Raw genomic sequence first — 25,257 nt, 5'->3', positions numbered from 1 at the left:
GCCATTAGGAAGACCTCAGTCCCTCGTGCGTCTAGTTGCTCTCCGAGGATGTGTACAGTTATAATTTTGGTGTGAATGCCTTGTCTGTATCAAAGAGGAGTTTGAGATCAGAGGATTAATACTGAAGAGGATGTGCTTAATGGCAACTGCCTTGTGAACTGTATCTCCCCTCTTTTATGCATATATCGTGGAGTAATATTACCAAGAGATGGCAGACAAAGTTATCTGAATATTAGTGTTTCAGAAGAGCAGTTGTGTGTGTGATGGGGAACCAGCTTAGGTGGAGTTGGAGATGTGAAGAACCAGACAGAATGAAGCACCTGGAATGTTTGTGACTTGGATAAGGAAATGCAATATTCAGGTATGTTAGAGAGTAGAGTTTATTTACATTCCATAGATCCTTATTAGGACTAAACTAAAGGATGTTGTTAATTGATGAACTTGCAGGCACTGTAAAGCAACAGACTGGAAATGCTGATGTTGCAGCTGTAACTAAAGGAATTGAGACATTAAAGATCCCAAATAGGACAGGTTGTGGGACTAAAGGAAGAAAAACTGGACTTGTCAACGCTTCGGAACAAAATTGCCATTCATTATGATGTGGAATTTAAACCTTCACCATTTCCAAAGAGGCTTTTGAGGTGTGTATAGCCCCATTATATTTTGCATACGATATGTACAGGTAAACTTTGTATGATTTTTTTATGGGATAAAGAATAATAATTATGTTAACATTAGTTTCAAAATGGTTTTATTTGGTTTTACAATAATTCACTCTGATTTGCATTTTTTGGTAACTGGTAAGATTTTAATTGTAAATATTTCAGTGTACTGTTGTCTTTTTCAATTATTTTACCCACAAATCTAAGAACTAAATCAGTTTTGAAGATACGTTGCATGTGAAAATGTGTGCGCTATAATACTAATACGTTTGAATCCAGCAAATACTGAACTTTTCTGCCTTCGTAGACTTTGGACGTCCATGGATATTTGTGTAGCTAGCAGCAAAAATGAATTTCTTACCTGTTGTCTATCTTCTTTAGGTCAGTCTGAATAATATTAAAACTTTTAATGACTTCCGTGTAAAAAGACCTTTTGCTACTCTGATAACTCAGAATAATGTGATGTTAATTTTCTCACATTAATTTGTATGTCGTTGTTAATAAGTAGGAGGCTAAATGTTTATGTTTTGTGTTTATACAATTTGGTAAAATCAATGCATTGCTTATATACTTACAGGTAGATTTTGATTAATCGGGTGTTGAGGAGGATATTTGGGCCTAGGAGAGAAGACAATGGGGCGTGGAGAAAACTGCACAATGACGAGCTTAAAAATCTGTACTGCTCCCCCAGTATTGTCAGGGTGATTAAGTCGAGAAGATTGAGATGGGCGGGGCATGTAGCGCGCATGGATGGGACAAGGTGTGCACCGGGTATTGGTTGGGAAACCTGAAGGAAAGAGACCGCTGGGGAGACCTAGACATAGATGGGAGGATAATCTCAGGCAGGATCTATGGGAGATAGGAGTTGAAGGAGAATGGATTTTGTTGGCCCAGGACAGGGTCCAGTGGAAGGCTTTGGTTAATTCGGTGATGAACCTTCGGGTTCGGTAAGCCATCTAGTTAGTTAGTTAGTTAGATTTTGATTACAGTTTGTTATTGTCAGTGTTGGTAAAATTCAATACAATTTTAAGAGCTAGCCGAGATTTTAGGGACCAAACGTAATGTGGTTGCCATGTGTTGCTGCATTTAACAGTACATTGCAATCAGGTCTTTTCTCATTGTGATTATGAATTAATGACTGCTGCCTCCATTATAGCATTATTTGTAGATGAATGTTGACATCGAGGATGTATTAATTGGTACAGCTCTTCTCTGGTTTAAGAGTATTACTGAATGTAATTGCACATTATGTATGAAGCTTCATTCTTTAGGTTTCAAAATCCTAAATTTTTGTTTCTGTAACAATACATGCTCTGGTCCAGTGGTTTTGAAATTGCGGGTCAGAATGAATTGTGAGGGTGCCTTGAAAGGGTCGCAAGCTTAACCTTTTCCTCACTGATTGTTGCATTTGTAACCACACTTGGAGGATACAATCAGGATCTTTGGTTAGCGTATGAACTGTAGTGATCTGATATGAACAGTTACATTATTTAATAAAACTATTAATAAGGTAGTATATTTGCGTCATATTGTGAATTAGGTTAATATTTTCTGTCAAATCACAATTTTTAATAAGATAATAAAATATTTAAAATATCATTTCACGTTCCGCATCGAATGATCGATTTACAAATTGGAATGTCTCTTACGACATGTTTCGGTTATATTTAACCGTCCTCAGGTATAAATTAGATTGGTAAATCTAAAACTCGAATTACAATCATTTACAATGTTATGCAGTTTATTGAAAATGTTATTATCAGATTACTCTTATATATTAGAACGAAGGTATTGTTTTTTATATGGCGTGGTTCATCTGATGTTCAATATTAGTCGGTGATGAGTTGATAGAGACATGACGTGTCTAGCGGAAGACATCTAGAAGTATTACTGTGTCGGGTCGAGGTTTAATACTGAATAGGATGTGCTGAATGGCAACTGCCTTGTGAACTGTATCTCCCCTCTTTTATGCATATATCGTGGAGTAATATTACCAAGAGATGGCAGACCAAGTTATCTGAATATTAGTGTTTCAGAAGAGCAGTTGTGTGTGTGATGGGGAACCAGCTTAGGTGGAGTTGGAGATGTGAAGAACCAGACAGAATGAAGCACCTGGAATGTTTGTGACTTGGATAAGGAAATGCATTATTCAGGTATGTTAGGGAGTAGAGTTTATTTACATTCCATAGATCCTTATTAGGACTAAACTAAAGGATGTTGTTCATTGATGAACTTGCAGGCACTGTAAAGCAACAGACTGGAGACGCTGATGTTGCAGCTGTAACTAAAGGAATTCAGACATTAAAGATCCCAAATAGGACAGGTTGTGGGACTAAAGGAATGAAAACTGTAGTAGAAACCAACTATTTATAAATTTTTCCTGTAGTGATGTTGCTTGGAACACAATTGAAGGTGTGATAGCGCATGTAATATAAACAAAAGTTTTGTTCTCACTGTAGACAGTTTTCCACTCTAAAATGAAAAAGATGTTTCTATCAGAAAGATTCTGATGTGTTTTTATGTTCAGTAAGACAAATATAATAGGAAGCATACTGGCAGTTTTAGTTATGTAATGTGATATCATCGAAGGCCAAGTTGAAGGAAAGCGAGGACTGGGAAGAAGACTGATACAGCTAACCGACGATCTGAAAGAAGGAAAGAAGATGAAGTTCCAGGAATTAAAACGAGAAGCTGAGAATAGGGAAAACTGGAGAGCTCTTTTTGGGCAGAGCAATGGACCTGTCGTAAGACAGAACACTGAATAATAATAATAATAATAATAATAATATAGTAAAAATTTGTGTCATGGTATTAAGCTTTAGTAAGAATCCTTTACATAAGATTGAATGAAAATACACTTGTTCTAGTCACGCACAACAGAATAGTATTGCGTGCCCACTAAGCAGTGTTATAAATTTGTGTGTAACTAATTTAAAATTGAAATTCATTAGTAAACCACTGTCAGCATAAGGAATAGCTTTCTGTTTCTGTCCATGATAATGTCACGGAGGATATTTACTGACAGACTACCGACGTCCATCTTCTGGCATTCGAAAGAACAGCTTCATTATTGCTTTTCAGGTGATGTCATAGTTATCTTTAGTAATCTTCCACCTTGTCCATAAATTTGTTGGCTCTCCGGTCTGTATTCGGTCCGTGGCCTCCTCGATTCTCCTCTTCCATTCGGTCCTCTGTTAGGTCCATCTGTCCGAGGCTTTGATTGAGGTGTAGTATCTTAATTTGTAAGTATTCCTTTGAGATGGCCTCCGACATGTGTCTAGCAAATCTCGTGTGAGCTGCTTTTAGTCATATTTCTTAATATCCACTTCAGTATTATATCTCATTCTTGTTCTAACCAGGAAGTCTAAGTAATTACCTAGTTGGTGGGCGTGTGCTAGCATTAACAGAGTGACTGTGACTGGTTGTGCTTCAACTGGATATTTCTTGTTATGTTCCAGACAGGCGTTGTTACATCAATGGACAACATTGTTCCTTTTAAGTACCTGCAGTTGCCACAGACAGAGCAAGACAATACAATGGCCTTCCAACTAAGTATTCAACTATTTTCAATTGCCAGGTAATACACAGAATCTGTTACATGCAATATTGTATTCATATTGAATCAATATATATTCATACGAAACAATCTCTACCAAAACGTACACGGAAGAAACTACTGCTGAGCAGACGGACCGAGCTTTAACACGACTTGTGTTCATGGTTCATCAATTTGATGCGTGCTCAAGGTTCTACTAGAAGGACGGTAGATTTATCACCTCCCTAAGCACTGCAGCTTACCTTATTTGATAGAGGAGTCTCAATGAGCTGACCTCTTGCTTCTAAGCAAGCCTCGCTCCTCTTCTATGGCTCTCCGGTCCATATTCCGTCCATGGCCTCCTCAATCCTCCTCTTTCATTTGGTCCTATCCTCTGTTAGGTCCGTCTGTCCGAGGCTTTGATTGAGGTTTAAAATCATCTTCCTTTTTAAAGTGCAACCCCCAACCTGGAGGACCTGAGTACCTGTCTTAGTCTGACCTCTCCCCCCTCGACCAATCTGGGTAGGGAGGCCCTACCAGCAGCTATGCTACCGCCAACATACCAAGCAAGCCTTGCGCCTTCTAAAATTATTTCTTCACATGTGATGGAGTTGCTATCTTGAAATATTAGCAGTCTCCCTTGGAATATTGCTAGTTTTTGCAAAGAACGCAAAGTACCATCTGCACAACAGACAGAACATCGCAGTCTCAAAATTTGGATGTAAGAATTTAAGAATTTGTGTAACATAATTTTGTGAGACAACAAAAACAGTCTCATGTCTTGGTAAATAGCGATACATAAAATACCAAAGGTGTTTCACACGACGTTAAGAAGAATAATGTAGTTGAATGCGTGTGTCGAGATAACGGACGACACTGCATTCAGCGTTAAAAATTGTATAAATATTTATAATTCAGGCTCTGAATATCCAGGTGTGCATTCTAAGCAATAAATTTGAGACAAATAATTACAAATATAATATAAATAGATTATGGATGGATACCAGGTAATATGACACTGTTGTGAGACAGTGGTGATGATGGAAGCCTGTTTGTCCTGTATACAAGGTGTATACTGTCCTGAAAAATGTAATAGAAGCTAGTTGGTTAAATTTGTGGCTCAATTCACAATCATCACAGCTATGCAATTCTTAGAGCATTGTTACATAAAATAAGACAAGCCTTTGCAATTTCCAATTGCCTCTGGAATGTGAGTTTACCCACACTCCAAGACACTTCATATTACAAAGTGAGAAAATGTCAGTGGCCTGAAGCATATTTTACTTTGTATCCATATGCAAATTTTTATTTTCATTACGAAAATTCTGATATTGTGCTCAGGAAGGCGGTTGATCGATAACTTTGAAATTAAATGTTTGTGTTGGAAATTTAATTTTAAAATAATTTTTTAACTTAACTGTACTTTTCCAGATCAAATAATAAGTCACAAAATGGTTTGAAATGATCTCAGTTCTTATTTTCTTGAATAAAGAATATTTATAAATTTAAAATGTATTTTGTTGTTCATTGATGAAATCGCAGGCACCGTAAGGCAACAGACTGGAGACGCTGATGTTGCAGCTGTAACTAAAGGAATTGAGACATTAAAGATCCCAAATAGGACAGGTTGTGGGACTAAAGGAAGAAGAACTGGACTTGTCAACGCTTCAGAACAAAATTGCCATTCATTATGATGTGGAATTTAAACCTTCACCATTTCCAAAGAGGCTTTTGAGGTGTGTATAGCCCCATTATATTTTGCATACGATATGTACAGGTAAACTTTGTATGATTTTTTTATGGGATAAAGAATAATAAATATGTTAACATTAGTTTCAAAATGGTTTTATTTGGTTTTACAATAATTCACTCTGATTTGCATTTTTTGGTAACTGGTAAGATTTTAATTGTAAATATTTCAGTGTACTGTTGTCTTTTTCAATTATTTTACCCACAAATCTAAGAACTAAATCAGTTTTGAAGATACGTTGCATGTGAAAATGTGTGCGCTATAATACTAATACGTTTGAATCCAGCAAATACTGAACTTTTCTGCCTTCGTAGACTTTGGACGTCCATGGATATTTGTGTAGCTAGCAGCAAAAATGAATTTCTTACCTGTTGTCTATCTTCTTTAGGTCAGTCTGAATAATATTAAAACTTTTAATGACTTCCGTGTAAAAAGACCTTTTGCTACTCTGATAACTCAGAATAATGTGATGTTAATTTTCTCACATTAATTTGTATGTCGTTGTTAATAAGTAGGAGGCTAAATGTTATGTTTTGTGTTTATACAATTTGGTAAAATCAATGCATTGCTTATATACTTACAGGTAGATTTTGATTAATCGGGTGTTGAGGAGGATATTTGGGCCTAGGAGAGAAGACAATGGGGCGTGGAGAAAACTGCACAATGACGAGCTTAAAAATCTGTACTGCTCCCCCAGTATTGTCAGGGTGATTAAGTCGAGAAGATTGAGATGGGCGGGGCATGTAGCGCGCATGGATGGGACAAGGTGTGCACCGGGTATTGGTTGGGAAACCTGAAGGAAAGAGACCGCTGGGGAGACCTAGACATAGATGGGAGGATAATCTCAGGCAGGATCTATGGGAGATAGGAGTTGAAGGAGAATGGATTTTGTTGGCCCAGGACAGGGTCCAGTGGAAGGCTTTGGTTAATTCGGTGATGAACCTTCGGGTTCGGTAAGCCATCTAGTTAGTTAGTTAGTTAGATTTTGATTACAGTTTGTTATTGTCAGTGTTGGTAAAATTCAATACAATTTTAAGAGCTAGCCGAGATTTTAGGGACCAAACGTAATGTGGTTGCCATGTGTTGCTGCATTTAACAGTACATTGCAATCAGGTTTTTTCTCATTGTGATTATGAATTAATGACTGCTGCCTCCATTATAGCATTATTTGTAGATGAATGTTGACATCGAGGATGTATTAATTGGTACAGCTCTTCTCTGGTTTAAGAGTATTACTGAATGTAATTGCACATTATGTATGAAGCTTCATTCTTTAGGTTTCAAAATCCTAAATTTTTGTTTCTGTAACAATACATGCTCTGGTCCAGTGGTTTTGAAATTGCGGGTCAGAATGAATTGTGAGGGTGCCTTGAAAGGGTCGCAAGCTTAACCTTTTCCTCACTGATTGTTGCATTTGTAACCACACTTGGAGGATACAATCAGGATCTTTGGTTAGCGTATGAACTGTAGTGATCTGATATGAACAGTTACATTATTTAATAAAAGTATTAATAAGGTAGTATATTTGCGTCATATTGTGAATTAGGTTAATATTTTCTGTCAAATCACAATTTTTAATAAGATAATAAAATATTTAAAATATCATTTCACGTTCCGCATCGAATGATCGATTTACAAATTGGAACGTCTCTTACGACATGTTTCGGTTATATTTAACCGTCCTCAGGTATAAATTAGATTGGTAAATCTAAAACTCGAATTACAATCATTTACAATGTTATGCAGTTTATTGAAAATGTTATTATCAGATTACTCTTATATATTAGAACGAAGGTATTGTTTTTTATATGGCGTGGTTCATCTGATGTTCAATATTAGTCGGTGATGAGTTGATAGAGACATGACGTGTCTAGCGGAAGACATCTAGAAGTATTACTGTGTCGGGTCGAGGTTTAATACTGAATAGGATGTGCTGAATGGCAACTGCCTTGTGAACTGTATCTCCCCTCTTTTATGCATATATCGTGGAGTAATATTACCAAGAGATGGCAGACCAAGTTATCTGAATATTAGTGTTTCAGAAGAGCAGTTGTGTGTGTGATGGGGAACCAGCTTAGGTGGAGTTGGAGATGTGAAGAACCAGACAGAATGAAGCACCTGGAATGTTTGTGACTTGGATAAGGAAATGCATTATTCAGGTATGTTAGGGAGTAGAGTTTATTTACATTCCATAGATCCTTATTAGGACTAAACTAAAGGATGTTGTTCATTGATGAACTTGCAGGCACTGTAAAGCAACAGACTGGAGACGCTGATGTTGCAGCTGTAACTAAAGGAATTCAGACATTAAAGATCCCAAATAGGACAGGTTGTGGGACTAAAGGAATGAAAACTGTAGTAGAAACCAACTATTTATCAATTTTTCCTGTAGTGATGTTGCTTGGAACACAATTGAAGGTGTGATAGCGCATGTAATATAAACAAAAGTTTTGTTCTCACTGTAGACAGTTTTCCACTCTAAAATGAAAAAGATGTTTCTATCAGAAAGATTCTGATGTGTTTTTATGTTCAGTAAGACAAATATAATAGGAAGCATACTGGCAGTTTTAGTTATGTAATGTGATATCATCGAAGGCCAAGTTGAAGGAAAGCGAGGACTGGGAAGAAGACTGATACAGCTAACCGACGATCTGAAAGAAGGAAAGAAGATGAAGTTCCAGGAATTAAAACGAGAAGCTGAGAATAGGGAAAACTGGAGAGCTCTTTTTGGGCAGAGCAATGGACCTGTCGTAAGACAGAACACTGAATAATAATAATAATAATAATAATAATATAGTAAAAATTTGTGTCATGGTATTAAGCTTTAGTAAGAATCCTTTACATAAGATTGAATGAAAATACACTTGTTCTAGTCACGCACAACAGAATAGTATTGCGTGCCCACTAAGCAGTGTTATAAATTTGTGTGTAACTAATTTAAAATTGAAATTCATTAGTAAACCACTGTCATCATAAGGAATAGCTTTCTGTTTCTGTCCATGATAATGTCACGGAGGATATTTAGTGACAGACTACCGACGTCCATCTTCTGGCATTCGAAAGAACAGCTTCATTATTGCTTTTCAGGTGATGTCATAGTTATCTTTAGTAATCTTCCACCTTGTCCATAAATTTGTTGGCTCTCCGGTCTGTATTCGGTCCGTGGCCTCCTCGATTCTCCTCTTCCATTCGGTCCTCTGTTAGGTCCATCTGTCCGAGGCTTTGATTGAGGTGTAGTATCTTAATTTGTAAGTATTCCTTTGAGATGGCCTCCGACATGTGTCTAGCAAATCTCGTGTGAGCTGCTTTTAGTCATATTTCTTAATATCCACTTCAGTATTATATCTCATTCTTGTTCTAACCAGGAAGTCTAAGTAATTACCTAGTTGGTGGGCGTGTGCTAGCATTAACAGAGTGACTGTGACTGGTTGTGCTTCAACTGGATATTTCTTGTTATGTTCCAGACAGGCGTTGTTACATCAATGGACAACATTGTTCCTTTTAAGTACCTGCAGTTGCCACAGACAGAGCAAGACAATACAATGGCCTTCCAACTAAGTATTCAACTATTTTCAATTGCCAGGTAATACACAGAATCTGTTACATGCAATATTGTATTCATATTGAATCAATATATATTCATACGAAACAATCTCTACCAAAACGTACACGGAAGAAACTACTGCTGAGCAGACGGACCGAGCTTTAACACGACTTGTGTTCATGGTTCATCAATTTGATGCGTGCTCAAGGTTCTACTAGAAGGACGGTAGATTTATCACCTCCCTAAGCACTGCAGCTTACCTTATTTGATAGAGGAGTCTCAATGAGCTGACCTCTTGCTTCTAAGCAAGCCTCGCTCCTCTTCTATGGCTGTCCGGTCCATATTCCGTCCATGGCCTCCTCAATCCTCCTCTTTCATTTGGTCCTATCCTCTGTTAGGTCCGTCTGTCCGAGGCTTTGATTGAGGTTTAAAATCATCTTCCTTTTTAAAGTGCAACCCCCAACCTGGAGGACCTGAGTACCTGTCTTAGTCTGACCTCTCCCCCCTCGACCAATCTGGGTAGGGAGGCCCTACCAGCAGCTATGCTACCGCCAACATACCAAGCAAGCCTTGCGCCTTCTAAAATTATTTCTTCACATGTGATGGAGTTGCTATCTTGAAATATTAGCAGTCTCCCTTGGAATATTGCTAGTTTTTGCAAAGAACGCAAAGTACCATCTGCACAACAGACAGAACATCGCAGTCTCAAAATTTGGATGTAAGAATTTAAGAATTTGTGTAACATAATTTTGTGAGACAACAAAAACAGTCTCATGTCTTGGTAAATAGCGATACATAAAATACCAAAGGTGTTTCACACGACGTTAAGAAGAATAATGTAGTTGAATGCGTGTGTCGAGATAACGGACGACACTGCATTCAGCGTTAAAAATTGTATAAATATTTATAATTCAGGCTCTGAATATCCAGGTGTGCATTCTAAGCAATAAATTTGAGACAAATAATTACAAATATAATATAAATAGATTATGGATGGATACCAGGTAATATGACACTGTTGTGAGACAGTGGTGATGATGGAAGCCTGTTTGTCCTGTATACAACGTGTATACTGTCCTGAAAAATGTAATAGAAGCTAGTTGGTTAAATTTGTGGCTCAATTCACAATCATCACAGCTATGCAATTCTTAGAGCATTGTTACATAAAATAAGACAAGCCTTTGCAATTTCCAATTGCCTCTGGAATGTGAGTTTACCCACACTCCAAGACACTTCATATTACAAAGTGAGAAAATGTCAGTGGCCTGAAGCATATTTTACTTTGTATCCATATGCAAATTTTTATTTTCATTACGAAAATTCTGATATTGTGCTCAGGAAGGCGGTTGATCGATAACTTTGAAATTAAATGTTTGTGTTGGAAATTTAATTTTAAAATAATTTTTTAACTTAACTGTACTTTTCCAGATCAAATAATAAGTCACAAAATGGTTTGAAATGATCTCAGTTCTTATTTTCTTGAATAAAGAATATTTATAAATTTAAAATGTATTTTGTTGTTCATTGATGAAATCGCAGGCACCGTAAGGCAACAGACTGGAGACGCTGATGTTGCAGCTGTAACTAAAGGAATTGAGACATTAAAGATCCCAAATAGGACAGGTTGTGGGACTAAAGGAAGAAAAACTGGACTTGTCAACGCTTCGGAACAAAATTGCCATTCATTATGATGTGGAATTTAAACCTTCACCATTTCCAAAGAGGCTTTTGAGGTGTGTATAGCCCCATTATATTTTGCATACGATATGTACAGGTAAACTTTGTATGATTTTTTTATGGGATAAAGAATAATAATTATGTTAACATTAGTTTCAAAATGGTTTTATTTGGTTTTACAATAATTCACTCTGATTTGCATTTTTTGGTAACTGGTAAGATTTTAATTGTACATATTTCAGTGTACTGTTGTATTTTTAAATTATTTTACCCACAAATCTAAGAACTAAATCAGTTTTGAAGATACGTTGCATGTGAAAATGTGTGCGCTATAATACTAATACGTTTGAATCCAGCAAATACTGAACTTTTCTGCCTTCGTAGACTTTGGACGTCCATGGATATTTGTGTAGCTAGCAGCAAAAATGAATTTCTTACCTGTTGTCTATCTTCTTTAGGTCAGTCTGAATAATATTAAAACTTTTAATGACTTCCGTGTAAAAAGACCTTTTGCTACTCTGATAACTCAGAATAATATGATGTTAATTTTCTCACATTAATTTGTATGTCGTTGTTAATAAGTAGGAGGCTAAATGTTATGTTTTGTGTTTATACAATTTGGTAAAATCAATGCATTGCTTATATACTTACAGGTAGATTTTGATTAATCGGGTGTTGAGGAGGATATTTGGGCCTAGGAGAGAAGACAATGGGGCGTGGAGAAAACTGCACAATGACGAGCTTAAAAATCTGTACTGCTCCCCCAGTATTGTCAGGGTGATTAAGTCGAGAAGATTGAGATGGGCGGGGCATGTAGCGCGCATGGATGGGACAAGGTGTGCACCGGGTATTGGTTGGGAAACCTGAAGGAAAGAGACCGCTGGGGAGACCTAGACATAGATGGGAGGATAATCTCAGGCAGGATCTATGGGAGATAGGAGTTGAAGGAGAATGGATTTTGTTGGCCCAGGACAGGGTCCAGTGGAAGGCTTTGGTTAATTCGGTGATGAACCTTCGGGTTCGGTAAGCCATCTAGTTAGTTAGTTAGTTAGATTTTGATTACAGTTTGTTATTGTCAGTGTTGGTAAAATTCAATACAATTTTAAGAGCTAGCCGAGATTTTAGGGACCAAACGTAATGTGGTTGCCATGTGTTGCTGCATTTAACAGTACATTGCAATCAGGTCTTTTCTCATTGTGATTATGAATTAATGACTGCTGCCTCCATTATAGCATTATTTGTAGATGAATGTTGACATCGAGGATGTATTAATTGGTACAGCTCTTCTCTGGTTTAAGAGTATTACTGAATGTAATTGCACATTATGTATGAAGCTTCATTCTTTAGGTTTCAAAATCCTAAATTTTTGTTTCTGTAACAATACATGCTCTGGTCCAGTGGTTTTGAAATTGCGGGTCAGAATGAATTGTGAGGGTGCCTTGAAAGGGTCGCAAGCTTAACCTTTTCCTCACTGATTGTTGCATTTGTAACCACACTTGGAGGATACAATCAGGATCTTTGGTTAGCGTATGAACTGTAGTGATCTGATATGAACAGTTACATTATTTAATAAAACTATTAATAAGGTAGTATATTTGCGTCATATTGTGAATTAGGTTGATATTTTAATATTTTTTCCGTCAAATCACAATTTTTAATAAGATAATAAAATATTTAAAATATCATTTCACGTTCCGCATCGAATGATCGATTTACAAATTGGAACGTCTCTTACGACATGTTTCGGTTATATTTAACCGTCCTCAGGTATAAATTAGATTGGTAAATCTAAAACTCGAATTACAATCATTTACAATGTTATGCAGTTTATTGAAAATGTTATTATCAGATTACTCTTATATATTAGAACGAAGGTATTGTTTTTTATATGGCGTGGTTCATCTGATGTTCAATATTAGTCGGTGATGAGTTGATAGAGACATGACGTGTCTAGCGGAAGACATCTAGAAGTATTACTGTGTCGGGTCGAGGTTTAATACTGAATAGGATGTGCTGAATGGCAACTGCCTTGTGAACTGTATCTCCCCTCTTTTATGCATATATCGTGGAGTAATATTACCAAGAGATGGCAGACCAAGTTATCTGAATATTAGTGTTTCAGAAGAGCAGTTGTGTGTGTGATGGGGAACCAGCTTAGGTGGAGTTGGAGATGTGAAGAACCAGACAGAATGAAGCACCTGGAATGTTTGTGACTTGGATAAGGAAATGCAATATTCAGGTATGTTAGAGAGTAGAGTTTATTTACATTCCATAGATCCTTATTAGGACTAAACTAAAGGATGTTGTTCATTGATGAACTTGCAGGCACTGTAAAGCAACAGACTGGAGACGCTGATGTTGCAGCTGTAACTAAAGGAATTCAGACATTAAAGATCCCAAATAGGACAGGTTGTGGGACTAAAGGAAGAGAAACTGTAGTAGAAACCAACTATTTATCAATTTTTCCTGTAGTGATGTTGCTTGGAACACAATTGAAGGTGTGATAGCGCATGTAATATAAACAAAAGTTTTGTTCTCACTGTAGACAGTTTTCCACTCTAAAATGAAAAAGATGTTTCTATCAGAAAGATTCTGATGTGTTTTTATGTTCAGTAAGACAAATATAATAGGAAGCATACTGGCAGTTTTAGTTATGTAATGTGATATCATCGAAGGCCAAGTTGAAGGAAAGCGAGGACTGGGAAGAAGACTGATACAGCTAACCGACGATCTGAAAGAAGGAAAGAAGATGAAGTTCCAGGAATTAAAACGAGAAGCTGAGAATAGGGAAAACTGGAGAGCTCTGTTTGGGCAGAGCAATGGACCTGTCGTAAGACAGAACACTGAATAATAATAATAATAATAATAATAATATAGTAAAAATTTGTGTCATGGTATTAAGCTTTAGTAAGAATCCTTTACATAAGATTGAATGAAAATACACTTGTTCTAGTCACGCACAACAGAATAGTATTGCGTGCCCACTAAGCAGTGTTATAAATTTGTGTGTAACTAATTTAAAATTGAAATTCATTAGTAAACCACTGTCAGCATAAGGAATAGCTTTCTGTTTCTGTCCATGATAATGTCACGGAGGATATTTACTGACAGACTACCGACGTCCATCTTCTGGCATTCGAAAGAACAGCTTCATTATTGCTTTTCAGGTGATGTCATAGTTATCTTTAGTAATCTTCCACCTTGTCCATAAATTTGTTGGCTCTCCGGTCTGTATTCGGTCCGTGGCCTCCTCGATTCTCCTCTTCCATTCGGTCCTCTGTTAGGTCCATCTGTCCGAGGCTTTGATTGAGGTGTAGTATCTTAATTTGTAAGTATTCCTTTGAGATGGCCTCCGACATGTGTCTAGCAAATCTCGTGTGAGCTGCTTTTAGTCATATTTCTTAATATCCACTTCAGTATTATATCTCATTCTTGTTCTAACCAGGAAGTCTAAGTAATTACCTAGTTGGTGGGCGTGTGCTAGCATTAACAGAGTGACTGTGACTGGTTGTGCTTCAACTGGATATTTCTTGTTATGTTCCAGACAGGCGTTGTTACATCAATGGACAACATTGTTCCTTTTAAGTACCTGCAGTTGCCACAGACAGAGCAAGACAATACAATGGCCTTCCAACTAAGTATTCAACTATTTTCAATTGCCAGGTAATACACAGAATCTGTTACATGCAATATTGTATTCATATTGAATCAGTATATATTCATACGAAACAATCTCTACCAAAACGTACAGGGAAGAAACTACTGCTGAGCATACGGACCGAGCTTTAACACGACTTGTGTTCATGGTTCATCAATTTGATGCGTGCTCAAGGTTCTACTAGAAGGACGGTAGATTTATCACCTCCCTAAGCACTGCAGCTTACCTTATGTGATAGAGGAGTCTCAATGAGCTGTCCTCTTGCTTCTAAGCAAGCCTCGCTCCTCTTCTATGGCTCTCCGGTCCATATTCCGTCCATGGCCTCCTCAATCCTCCTCTTCCATTTGGTCCTATCCTCTGTTAGGTCTGTCTGTCCGAGGCTTTGATTGAGGTTTAACATCATCTTCCTTTTTAAAGTGCAACCCCCAACCTGGAGGACCTGAGTACCTGTCTTAGTCTGACCTCTCCCCCCTCGACCAATCTGGCTAGGGAGGCCCTACCAGCAGCTATGCTACCGCCAACATACCAAGCAAGCCTTGCGCCTTCTAAAATTATTTCTTCACACGTGATGGAGTTGCTATCTTGAAATATTAGCAGTCTCCCTTGGAATATTGCTAGTTTTCGCAAAGAACGCAAAGTACCATCTGCACAACAGACAGAACATCGCAGTCTCAAAATTTGAATGTAAGAATTTAAGAATTTTTGTAACATAATTTTGTGAGACAACAAAAACAGTCTCATGTCTTGGTAAATAGCGATACATAAAATACCAAAGGTGTTTCACACGACGTTAAGAAGAATAATGTAGTTGAATGCGTGTGTCGAGATAACGGACGACACTGCATTCAGCGTTAATAATTGTATAAATATTTATAATTCAGGCTCTGAATATCCAGGTGTGCATTCTAAGCAATAAATTTGAGACAAATAATTACAAATATAATATAAATAGATTATGGATGGATACCAGTTAATATGACACTGTTGTGAGACAGTGGTGATGATGGAAGCCTGTTTGTCCTGTATACAAGGTGTATACTGTCCTGAAAAATGTAATAGAAGCTAGTTGGTTAAATTTGTGGCTCAATTCACAATCATCACAGCTATGCAATTCTTAGAGCATTGTTACATAAAATAAGACAAGCCTTTGCAATTTTCAATTGCCTCTGGAATGTGAGTAAAATTAATTGTTTACCCACACTCCGAGACACTTCATATTACAAAGTGAGAAAATGTCAGTGGCCTGAAGTATATTTTACTTTGTGTCCATATGCAAATTTTTATTTTCATTACAAAAATTCTGATATCGTGCTCAGGAAGGCGGTTGATCGATAACTTTGAAATTAAATTTTTGTGTTGGAAATTTAATTTTAAAATAATTTTTTAACTTAACTGTACTTTTCCAGATCAAATAATAAGTCACAAAATGGTTTGAAATGATCTCAGTTCTTATTTTCTTGAATAAAGAATATTTATGAATTTAAAATGTATTTTGTTGTTCATTGATGAAATCGCAGGCACCGTAAGGCAACAGACTGGAGACGCTGATGTTGCAGCTGTAACTAAAGGAATTGAGACATTAAAGATCCCAAATAGGACAGGTTGTGGGACTAAAGGAAGAAAAACTGGACTTGTCAACGCTTCGGAACAAAATTGCCATTCATTATGATGTGGAATTTAAACCTTCACCATTTCCAAAGAGGCTTTTGAGGTGTGTATAGCCCCATTATATTTTGCATACGATATGTACAGGTAAACTTTGTATGATTTTTTTATGGGATAAAGAATAATAATTATGTTAACATTAGTTTCAAAATGGTTTTATTTGGTTTTACAATAATTCACTCTGATTTGCATTTTTTGGTAACTGGTAAGATTTTAATTGTACATATTTCAGTGTACTGTTGTATTTTTAAATTATTTTACCCACAAATCTAAGAACTAAATCAGTTTTGAAGATACGTTGCATGTGAAAATGTGTGCGCTATAATACTAATACGTTTGAATCCAGCAAATACTGAACTTTTCTGCCTTCGTAGACTTTGGACGTCCATGGATATTTGTGTAGCTAGCAGCAAAAATGAATTTCTTACCTGTTGTCTATCTTCTTTAGGTCAGTCTGAATAATATTAAAACTTTTAATGACTTCCGTGTAAAAAGACCTTTTGCTACTCTGATAACTCAGAATAATGTGATGTTAATTTTCTCACATTAATTTGTATGTCGTTGTTAATAAGTAGGAGGCTAAATGTTTATGTTTTGTGTTTATACAATTTGGTAAAATCAATGCATTGCTTATATACTTACAGGTAGATTTTGATTAATCGGGTGTTGAGGAGGATATTTGGGCCTAGGAGAGAAGACAATGGGGCGTGGAGAAAACTGCACAATGACGAGCTTAAAAATCTGTACTGCTCCCCCAGTATTGTCAGGGTGATTAAGTCGAGAAGATTGAGATGGGCGGGGCATGTAGCGCGCATGGATGGGACAAGGTGTGCACCGGGTATTGGTTGGGAAACCTGAAGGAAAGAGACCGCTGGGGAGACCTAGACATAGATGGGAGGATAATCTCAGGCAGGATCTATGGGAGATAGGAGTTGAAGGAGAATGGATTTTGTTGGCCCAGGACAGGGTCCAGTGGAAGGCTTTGGTTAATTCGGTGATGAACCTTCGGGTTCGGTAAGCCATCTAGTTAGTTAGTTAGTTAGATTTTGATTACAGTTTGTTATTGTCAGTGTTGGTAAAATTCAATACAATTTTAAGAGCTAGCCGAGATTTTAGGGACCAAACGTAATGTGGTTGCCATGTGTTGCTGCATTTAACAGTACATTGCAATCAGGTCTTTTCTCATTGTGATTATGAATTAATGACTGCTGCCTCCATTATAGCATTATTTGTAGATGAATGTTGACATCGAGGATGTATTAATTGGTACAGCTCTTCTCTGGTTTAAGAGTATTACTGAATGTAATTGCACATTATGTATGAAGCTTCATTCTTTAGGTTTCAAAATCCTAAATTTTTGTTTCTGTAACAATACATGCTCTGGTCCAGTGGTTTTGAAATTGCGGGTCAGAATGAATTGTGAGGGTGCCTTGAAAGGGTCGCAAGCTTAACCTTTTCCTCACTGATTGTTGCATTTGTAACCACACTTGGAGGATACAATCAGGATCTTTGGTTAGCGTATGAACTGTAGTGATCTGATATGAACAGTTACATTATTTAATAAAAGTATTAATAAGGTAGTATATTTGCGTCATATTGTGAATTAGGTTAATATTTTCTGTCAAATCACAATTTTTAATAAGATAATAAAATATTTAAAATATCATTTCACGTTCCGCATCGAATGATTGATTTACAAATTGGAACGTCTCTTACGACATGTTTCGGTTATATTTAACCGTCCTCAGGTATAAATTAGATTGGTAAATCTAAAACTCGAATTACAATCATTTACAATGTTATGCAGTTTATTGAAAATGTTATTATCAGATTACTCTTATATATTAGAACGAAGGTATTGTTTTTTATATGGCGTGGTTCATCTGATGTTCAATATTAGTCGGTGATGAGTTGATAGAGACATGACGTGTCTAGCGGAAGACATCTAGAAGTATTACTGTGTCGGGTCGAGGTTTAATACTGAATAGGATGTGCTGAATGGCAACTGCCTTGTGAACTGTATCTCCCCTCTTTTATGCATATATCGTGGAGTAATATTACCAAGAGATGGCAGACCAAGTTATCTGAATATTAGTGTTTCAGAAGAGCAGTTGTGTGTGTGATGGGGAACCAGCTTAGGTGGAGTTGGAGATGTGAAGAACCAGACAGAATGAAGCACCTGGAATGTTTGTGACTTGGATAAGGAAATGCATTATTCAGGTATGTTAGGGAGTAGAGTTTATTTACATTCCATAGATCCTTATTAGGACTAAACTAAAGGATGTTGTTCATTGATGAACTTGCAGGCACTGTAAAGCAACAGACTGGAGACGCTGATGTTGCAGCTGTAACTAAAGGAATTCAGACATTAAAGATCCCAAATAGGACAGGTTGTGGGACTAAAGGAATGAAAACTGTAGTAGAAACCAACTATTTATCAATTTTTCCTGTAGTGATGTTGCTTGGAACACAATTGAAGGTGTGATAGCGCATGTAATATAAACAAAAGTTTTGTTCTCACTGTAGACAGTTTTCCACTCTAAAATGAAAAAGATGTTTCTATCAGAAAGATTCTGATGTGTTTTTATGTTCAGTAAGACAAATATAATAGGAAGCATACTGGCAGTTTTAGTTATGTAATGTGATATCATCGAAGGCCAAGTTGAAGGAAAGCGAGGACTGGGAAGAAGACTGATACAGCTAACCGACGATCTGAAAGAAGGAAAGAAGATGAAGTTCCAGGAATTAAAACGAGAAGCTGAGAATAGGGAAAACTGGAGAGCTCTGTTTGGGCAGAGCAATGGACCTGTCGTAAGACAGAACACTGAATAATAATAATAATAATAATAATAATATAGTAAAAATTTGTGTCATGGTATTAAGCTTTAGTAAGAATCCTTTACATAAGATTGAATGAAAATACACTTGTTCTAGTCACGCACAACAGAATAGTATTGCGTGCCCACTAAGCAGTGTTATAAATTTGTGTGTAACTAATTTAAAATTGAAATTCATTAGTAAACCACTGTCAGCATAAGGAATAGCTTTCTGTTTCTGTCCATGATAATGTCACGGAGGATATTTACTGACAGACTACCGACGTCCATCTTCTGGCATTCGAAAGAACAGCTTCATTATTGCTTTTCAGGTGATGTCATAGTTATCTTTAGTAATCTTCCACCTTGTCCATAAATTTGTTGGCTCTCCGGTCTGTATTCGGTCCGTGGCCTCCTCGATTCTCCTCTTCCATTCGGTCCTCTGTTAGGTCCATCTGTCCGAGGCTTTGATTGAGGTGTAGTATCTTAATTTGTAAGTATTCCTTTGAGATGGCCTCCGACATGTGTCTAGCAAATCTCGTGTGAGCTGCTTTTAGTCATATTTCTTAATATCCACTTCAGTATTATATCTCATTCTTGTTCTAACCAGGAAGTCTAAGTAATTACCTAGTTGGTGGGCGTGTGCTAGCATTAACAGAGTGACTGTGACTGGTTGTGCTTCAACTGGATATTTCTTGTTATGTTCCAGACAGGCGTTGTTACATCAATGGACAACATTGTTCCTTTTAAGTACCTGCAGTTGCCACAGACAGAGCAAGACAATACAATGGCCTTCCAACTAAGTATTCAACTATTTTCAATTGCCAGGTAATACACAGAATCTGTTACATGCAATATTGTATTCATATTGAATCAATATATATTCATACGAAACAATCTCTACCAAAACGTACACGGAAGAAACTACTGCTGAGCAGACGGACCGAGCTTTAACACGACTTGTGTTCATGGTTCATCAATTTGATGCGTGCTCAAGGTTCTACTAGAAGGACGGTAGATTTATCACCTCCCTAAGCACTGCAGCTTACCTTATTTGATAGAGGAGTCTCAATGAGCTGACCTCTTGCTTCTAAGCAAGCCTCGCTCCTCTTCTATGGCTCTCCGGTCCATATTCCGTCCATGGCCTCCTCAATCCTCCTCTTTCATTTGGTCCTATCCTCTGTTAGGTCCGTCTGTCCGAGGCTTTGATTGAGGTTTAAAATCATCTTCCTTTTTAAAGTGCAACCCCCAACCTGGAGGACCTGAGTACCTGTCTTAGTCTGACCTCTCCCCCCTCGACCAATCTGGGTAGGGAGGCCCTACCAGCAGCTATGCTACCGCCAACATACCAAGCAAGCCTTGCGCCTTCTAAAATTATTTCTTCACATGTGATGGAGTTGCTATCTTGAAATATTAGCAGTCTCCCTTGGAATATTGCTAGTTTTTGCAAAGAACGCAAAGTACCATCTGCACAACAGACAGAACATCGCAGTCTCAAAATTTGGATGTAAGAATTTAAGAATTTGTGTAACATAATTTTGTGAGACAACAAAAACAGTCTCATGTCTTGGTAAATAGCGATACATAAAATACCAAAGGTGTTTCACACGACGTTAAGAAGAATAATGTAGTTGAATGCGTGTGTCGAGATAACGGACGACACTGCATTCAGCGTTAAAAATTGTATAAATATTTATAATTCAGGCTCTGAATATCCAGGTGTGCATTCTAAGCAATAAATTTGAGACAAATAATTACAAATATAATATAAATAGATTATGGATGGATACCAGGTAATATGACACTGTTGTGAGACAGTGGTGATGATGGAAGCCTGTTTGTCCTGTATACAAGGTGTATACTGTCCTGAAAAATGTAATAGAAGCTAGTTGGTTAAATTTGTGGCTCAATTCACAATCATCACAGCTATGCAATTCTTAGAGCATTGTTACATAAAATAAGACAAGCCTTTGCAATTTCCAATTGCCTCTGGAATGTGAGTTTACCCACACTCCAAGACACTTCATATTACAAAGTCAGAAAATGTCAGTGGCCTGAAGCATATTTTACTTTGTATCCATATGCAAATTTTTATTTTCATTACGAAAATTCTGATATTGTGCTCAGGAAGGCGGTTGATCGATAACTTTGAAATTAAATTTTTGTGTTGGAAATTTAATTTTAAAATAATTTTTTAACTTAACTGTACTTTTCCAGATCAAATAATAAGTCACAAAATGGTTTGAAATGATCTCAGTTCTTATTTTCTTGAATAAAGAATATTTATGAATTTAAAATGTATTTTGTTGTTCATTGATGAAATCGCAGGCACCGTAAGGCAACAGACTGGAGACGCTGATGTTGCAGCTGTAACTAAAGGAATTGAGACATTAAAGATCCCAAATAGGACAGGTTGTGGGACTAAAGGAAGAAAAACTGGACTTGTCAACGCTTCGGAACAAAATTGCCATTCATTATGATGTGGAATTTAAACCTTCACCATTTCCAAAGAGGCTTTTGAGGTGTGTATAGCCCCATTATATTTTGCATACGATATGTACAGGTAAACTTTGTATGATTTTTTTATGGGATAAAGAATAATAAATATGTTAACATTAGTTTCAAAATGGTTTTATTTGGTTTTACAATAATTCACTCTGATTTGCATTTTTTGGTAACTGGTAAGATTTTAATTGTAAATATTTCAGTGTACTGTTGTCTTTTTCAATTATTTTACCCACAAATCTAAGAACTAAATCAGTTTTGAAGATACGTTGCATGTGAAAATGTGTGCGCTATAATACTAATACGTTTGAATCCAGCAAATACTGAACTTTTCTGCCTTCGTAGACTTTGGACGTCCATGGATATTTGTGTAGCTAGCAGCAAAAATGAATTTCTTACCTGTTGTCTATCTTCTTTAGGTCAGTCTGAATAATATTAAAACTTTTAATGACTTCCGTGTAAAAAGACCTTTTGCTACTCTGATAACTCAGAATAATGTGATGTTAATTTTCTCACATTAATTTGTATGTCGTTGTTAATAAGTAGGAGGCTAAATGTTTATGTTTTGTGTTTATACAATTTGGTAAAATCAATGCATTGCTTATATACTTACAGGTAGATTTTGATTAATCGGGTGTTGAGGAGGATATTTGGGCCTAGGAGAGAAGACAATGGGGCGTGGAGAAAACTGCACAATGACGAGCTTAAAAATCTGTACTGCTCCCCCAGTATTGTCAGGGTGATTAAGTCGAGAAGATTGAGATGGGCGGGGCATGTAGCGCGCATGGATGGGACAAGGTGTGCACCGGGTATTGGTTGGGAAACCTGAAGGAAAGAGACCGCTGGGGAGACCTAGACATAGATGGGAGGATAATCTCAGGCAGGATCTATGGGAGATAGGAGTTGAAGGAGAATGGATTTTGTTGGCCCAGGACAGGGTCCAGTGGAAGGCTTTGGTTAATTCGGTGATGAACCTTCGGGTTCGGTAAGCCATCTAGTTAGTTAGTTAGTTAGATTTTGATTACAGTTTGTTATTGTCAGTGTTGGTAAAATTCAATACAATTTTAAGAGCTAGCCGAGATTTTAGGGACCAAACGTAATGTGGTTGCCATGTGTTGCTGCATTTAACAGTACATTGCAATCAGGTCTTTTCTCATTGTGATTATGAATTAATGACTGCTGCCTCCATTATAGCATTATTTGTAGATGAATGTTGACATCGAGGATGTATTAATTGGTACAGCTCTTCTCTGGTTTAAGAGTATTACTGAATGTAATTGCACATTATGTATGAAGCTTCATTCTTTAGGTTTCAAAATCCTAAATTTTTGTTTCTGTAACAATACATGCTCTGGTCCAGTGGTTTTGAAATTGCGGGTCAGAATGAATTGTGAGGGTGCCTTGAAAGGGTCGCAAGCTTAACCTTTTCCTCACTGATTGTTGCATTTGTAACCACACTTGGAGGATACAATCAGGATCTTTGGTTAGCGTATGAACTGTAGTGATCTGATATGAACAGTTACATTATTTAATAAAAGTATTAATAAGGTAGTATATTTGCGTCATATTGTGAATTAGGTTAATATTTTCTGTCAAATCACAATTTTTAATAAGATAATAAAATATTTAAAATATCATTTCACGTTCCGCATCGAATGATCGATTTACAAATTGGAACGTCTCTTACGACATGTTTCGGTTATATTTAACCGTCCTCAGGTATAAATTAGATTGGTAAATCTAAAACTCGAATTACAATCATTTACAATGTTATGCAGTTTATTGAAAATGTTATTATCAGATTACTCTTATATATTAGAACGAAGGTATTGTTTTTTATATGGCGTGGTTCATCTGATGTTCAATATTAGTCGGTGATGAGTTGATAGAGACATGACGTGTCTAGCGGAAGACTTCTAGAAGTATTACTGTGTCGGGTCGAGGTTTAATACTGAATAGGATGTGCTGAATGGCAACTGCCTTGTGAACTGTATCTCCCCTCTTTTATGCATATATCGTGGAGTAATATTACCAAGAGATGGCAGACCAAGTTATCTGAATATTAGTGTTTCAGAAGAGCAGTTGTGTGTGTGATGGGGAACCAGCTTAGGTGGAGTTGGAGATGTGAAGAACCAGACAGAATGAAGCACCTGGAATGTTTGTGACTTGGATAAGGAAATGCAATATTCAGGTATGTTAGAGAGTAGAGTTTATTTACATTCCATAGATCCTTATTAGGACTAAACTAAAGGATGTTGTTCATTGATGAACTTGCAGGCACTGTAAAGCAACAGACTGGAGACGCTGATGTTGCAGCTGTAACTAAAGGAATTCAGACATTAAAGATCCCAAATAGGACAGGTTGTGGGACTAAAGGAAGAGAAACTGTAGTAGAAACCAACTATTTATCAATTTTTCCTGTAGTGATGTTGCTTGGAACACAATTGAAGGTGTGATAGCGCATGTAATATAAACAAAAGTTTTGTTCTCACTGTAGACAGTTTTCCACTCTAAAATGAAAAAGATGTTTCTATCAGAAAGATTCTGATGTGTTTTTATGTTCAGTAAGACAAATATAATAGGAAGCATACTGGCAGTTTTAGTTATGTAATGTGATATGATCGAAGGCCAAGTTGAAGGAAAGCGAGGACTGGGAAGAAGACTGATACAGCTAACCGACGATCTGAAAGAAGGAAAGAAGATGAAGTTCCAGGAATTAAAACGAGAAGCTGAGAATAGGGAAAACTGGAGAGCTCTTTTTGGGCAGAGCAATGGACCTGTCGTAAGACAGAACACTGAATAATAATAATAATAATAATAATAATATAGTAAAAATTTGTGTCATGGTATTAAGCTTTAGTAAGAATCCTTTACATAAGATTGAATGAAAATACACTTGTTCTAGTCACGCACAACAGAATAGTATTGCGTGCCCACTAAGCAGTGTTATAAATTTGTGTGTAACTAATTTAAAATTGAAATTCATTAGTAAACCACTGTCAGCATAAGGAATAGCTTTCTGTTTCTGTCCATGATAATGTCACGGAGGATATTTACTGACAGACTACCGACGTCCATCTTCTGGCATTCGAAAGAACAGCTTCATTATTGCTTTTCAGGTGATGTCATAGTTATCTTTAGTAATCTTCCACCTTGTCCATAAATTTGTTGGCTCTCCGGTCTGTATTCGGTCCGTGGCCTCCTCGATTCTCCTCTTCCATTCGGTCCTCTGTTAGGTCCATCTGTCCGAGGCTTTGATTGAGGTGTAGTATCTTAATTTGTAAGTATTCCTTTGAGATGGCCTCCGACATGTGTCTAGCAAATCTCGTGTGAGCTGCTTTTAGTCATATTTCTTAATATCCACTTCAGTATTATATCTCATTCTTGTTCTAACCAGGAAGTCTAAGTAATTACCTAGTTGGTGGGCGTGTGCTAGCATTAACAG

The 25,257-nt window shown here is 37.0% G+C and overlaps 1 long non-coding RNA gene across 3 annotated transcripts in view; it reads left to right on the top strand.

Annotated features, from left to right (window-relative positions):
- LOC147871874 (uncharacterized) overlaps positions 1–25,257 on the top strand; it is a 33,967-nt gene that overhangs the window by 6,001 nt on the left and 2,709 nt on the right. Inside the window, exons 4-16 of one of the 3 annotated variants that reach the window (XR_015538228.1) lie at positions 237–641; positions 2,691–2,815; positions 4,121–4,239; positions 5,740–5,933; positions 7,982–8,106; positions 9,412–9,530; positions 11,031–13,407; positions 14,713–14,831; positions 16,344–16,537; positions 18,587–18,711; positions 20,017–20,135; positions 21,636–21,829; positions 22,428–24,003. This is a non-coding gene — a long non-coding RNA (uncharacterized LOC147871874). Of the gene's footprint in view, positions 1–236; positions 642–1,239; positions 1,342–2,690; positions 2,816–4,120; positions 4,240–5,739; positions 5,934–7,981; positions 8,107–9,411; positions 9,531–11,030; positions 13,408–14,712; positions 14,832–16,343; positions 16,538–17,135; positions 17,372–18,586; positions 18,712–20,016; positions 20,136–21,635; positions 21,830–22,427; positions 24,004–25,257 lie in introns of those variants that run through there. The other 2 variants (XR_015538229.1, XR_015538230.1) reach the window with 2 other exon arrangements.

This window comes from Zootermopsis nevadensis, unplaced genomic scaffold (assembly GCF_977971745.1).
Source record: "Zootermopsis nevadensis isolate Lab colony 2312 unplaced genomic scaffold, Znev_1.0 Znev_ptg000037l, whole genome shotgun sequence".
Classification (NCBI taxonomy): domain Eukaryota; kingdom Metazoa; phylum Arthropoda; class Insecta; order Blattodea; family Termopsidae; genus Zootermopsis; species Zootermopsis nevadensis.
This window is presented reverse-complemented; position numbering and strand designations above follow the sequence as displayed.